This window comes from Phaseolus vulgaris, chromosome 7, assembly GCF_000499845.2.
Source record: "Phaseolus vulgaris cultivar G19833 chromosome 7, P. vulgaris v2.0, whole genome shotgun sequence".
Taxonomy (NCBI): Eukaryota; Viridiplantae; Streptophyta; class Magnoliopsida; order Fabales; family Fabaceae; genus Phaseolus; species Phaseolus vulgaris.
In genome coordinates, this window is record NC_023753.2 from 26,543,480 (window position 1) to 26,546,940 (window position 3,461).

Sequence of the window (3,461 nt, forward strand, 5' to 3'; positions counted from 1 at the left end):
AACTTACCCTGCATGGTTGTTCTTTCTGAATTAGGAAGAATGGTCCAAACAAATAATGCACTAATATATAATTCAAGCCCTATTTAATTATTTTTAAATAAAATCTATGGCAAAGATTAATATGAGATTATTATACTAAAAAAAATTCAGTAATACTTTTTTTTTAACTATCTAGGCCGGATGGTTGAAAGGTTAAAAGACTGAAAGACTGAAAGGTTAGTAGGCCGAAATATTGACCAAAAGGTAGAAATGTCAGCAATTAAACTGAAAAATCAAATACGAAATGAATAAATGATACATTATTGTAACAAAGCCCATTAAATAGGCCCAAAACACAAAAAGTATGTTTAAAGAATATTAAGTACAAAGAGTAAAAGGTCAATTAAGTTTAAGGTCCAATAAGAAAGTACTATAAATAGGTGACCAACCTAAGAGGTAAGTAGAGTGAATTTTATCTGATAATTAACTAAAATCAATTCTGACTTTATCATCGGAGCTCCTTGCAGGTACACACACTTACTTGTGAGCGGATACCGAGACCAAAAGTCGAGAGATCCAATTGACCAAGTCCAGCGAGTGAGAGTCAATAAATCATACCCAAGTCTAAGCCTAAATCAAAGGAATAGTAAGCTGAAAGCCCAAACCGAGATAGAAGACCGAGAAATCAACAGGTTCAGAAGAAAGAAGAAGTTTGTTTCTTTACTTTTTGTTGAAGTTGGTGGAAGCTTGATGAAGGAGATGGACCAAGGAGGGCTCCAATGGAGCTATGGTTTCGGGTGCATGAGAGGTAGGGAGAGTGATTGGTTGGCCCATATCACTTTGAGAGGTGAAGAAGAAGATCAAGGTGTCCTATAGAGTCTAGACAAGGGAGTGAGAAAGCTTGCAAACTTGGGTAACAATTCACTCATTTATTCATCTTAGAAAAATGAGAACCAAGCACCTCAATTTATAGGAGAGAGGGTTGAACATTTTGGAGCCAAAGTTTGAAAATTCAAAATAAAACTCTCCAATGAGAAGGTGTCATATGGACTCATGCTTTCCATGTTTAGCTCATACCTTCCATGCTAAATCCTCTCCACTCCTAGGCTGCCATGTGGACGTCCATGTGCTCCATGCCAAGGTAATTTTCGTCCTCTAATATACCCTAGATGTTTTCAGGTTACATTGGGCTGAAAGATGCCCAATTGTTACCCTAACTAGTCACTTTTAACCCCTAATTATACCTATTTTACTGTTGGCCCAAATACAAGCTAAAAAACCTATGCTACTTGGCCCAAATATTTGGTCCAATTATTTTATGCTACTAGGATCAATACATGGCCCATGAAATCTTAAACAACTTTATATAATTTATTTAAGCTAAAGTTTGGCTAAAAAATAATGTTGACTAGTCGGCTGAAACTCAGTCTTCTTGTATTCTTCTAACCAAAGTTCTAGTTTATGTTTTGATGAGTTGGAGGTCTTCTCGGATATGTTTGTACATTACTTCATCCTAGAGTTGTCCTCTTGATTGGGCCTACAAAAATAAACAAAAGTCCAATTAGACCCATATTTGCAAATAAATCCATAAAAACCTTTATGTCTTCATCCTCCTTATTATGTGATTGTGTGTGATTGGGGACTCTGCCATCAAAATTGTGTGGTTGGGGGCTTTTCCATCAAAATTACTTACTAAAATGGATTAAATTATTGTCTCGAAAAATGATAAATAATTACAAGTAGTTTTACAATATTTAAAAAATATATATAACTATTGAATGCTGAAGGATAATGCGAGTTTAAGATATGCTCAAACTATTTGATATATATATATATATATATTATTTTCAATAATTAAAAAAATAAAATTTAATACATGAATTATATGAGAGCTTTTGTAGACTAGTTTATCTACAAATTAAAAATTATAAAGAAATTATAAGAGCTTTTACAAATTAATTTATGCATAAAATAATTTTAACTTCTGTTGAATCATTCTTTTCATTTTTCCTTTCCATTAATCTTTAGGGTCTCCAAGACAACAAGTTCATTAGGCAGAAGAAGCAGTCATCATGGATGAAAGACTATGATAATTGTGTCTTCGGTTTTAGAATACCAGGCACGCTTTGAAAAAATATGTAACTATGTCAGGGGTTTGTCCTTAGAAATCATTTTGAACGGTTTCACTTCAGACCTCCTTCCCGAAATTCGAAGGAAACTTTCTATACTAAATCCCTATTCCATTTTTCAGGCTATTGGCCTTGCCAAACTCATTGAGGACAAAATCAAAGACTCCAAACCTAAAACCTTTCGTTCACCAAACCTTACTAATTTTCAGCACCATACCACGAATAACTTACACCACCCACCCTCTTCCAACATCCACTACTACCCAAACCAATCTGAATCATCCTGTTGTACCCTATAACCCACTACCCGCTCTTAACATACCTATTAAACGTATCACAACTGCACAACTTCAGGAAAGAAGAGCATTAGGTCTATGATACAACTGCAATGAGAAATTCTACCTAGGCCACAAGTGTTCTAGCTTTAGATTTCTATTACTCCTAGGCAACACTGATTGTCCCTCTGACTCTACTAAAGAAACCCTAGAACCCACACATACGGATGACATGATCCATTTCCACCTTTCACCCCATGCTCTAAACGACAACCTCTCACCACAAACCCTCAAATTCACAGGTCTCATCCAAAACCTTCCAGTCACAGTCCTAATAGACTCAGGTAGCTCACACAACATTTTACAACCCCGCATTGCCCATCACCTCCATCTACCCATCTGACTTAGTCCCTCATTTACAATCATGGTTGGAAATTGAGCATTTATCACATGTCAAGGCATTTGTCCCTCAGTTAATATTGTTCTCCAAAACATTACCTTCACAATTCTTCTTTACCTCTTCCCAATTGAAGGAGTTGATGTCGTTTTAGGGATTGATTGGTTGCGCACCCTAGGCCAAATTGCAGTTGATTTCTCTATTCCCCAGCATAGCCTTCACCCACCTCAACCAAAAGATCACTCTAAAAGCCACCACACCCACCACACCAACCCCAACTACCTATCATCAGTTTTGCCAACTCCTTTCCACTAAAGCCATGGCATCCATCCATCCTTTATCCATTAACACACCATCAGATTCCTCCCTACCTCTAGAATTCAGCATACAAACCCCATCCTCTCCTTTATACTCTCTGCCTATTTCAATACAATCCATCCTACTTCAACATCAAACCATTTTTCAAATTCCTTGAGGCTTACCACCTCCACAACCCCACAACCACCACATACCTCTCCTCTCCAACACTTCCCCCATCAATGTCAAACCCTATCGCTACCCTCACTCACAAAAAAACACCATATCTGCCCTCATTCAAGCAATGATTCACAAAGGTATTATCAAACCAAGCACTAGCCCTTTCTCCTCCCTGATTCATTTGATAAAGAAAAAAGATGGTAC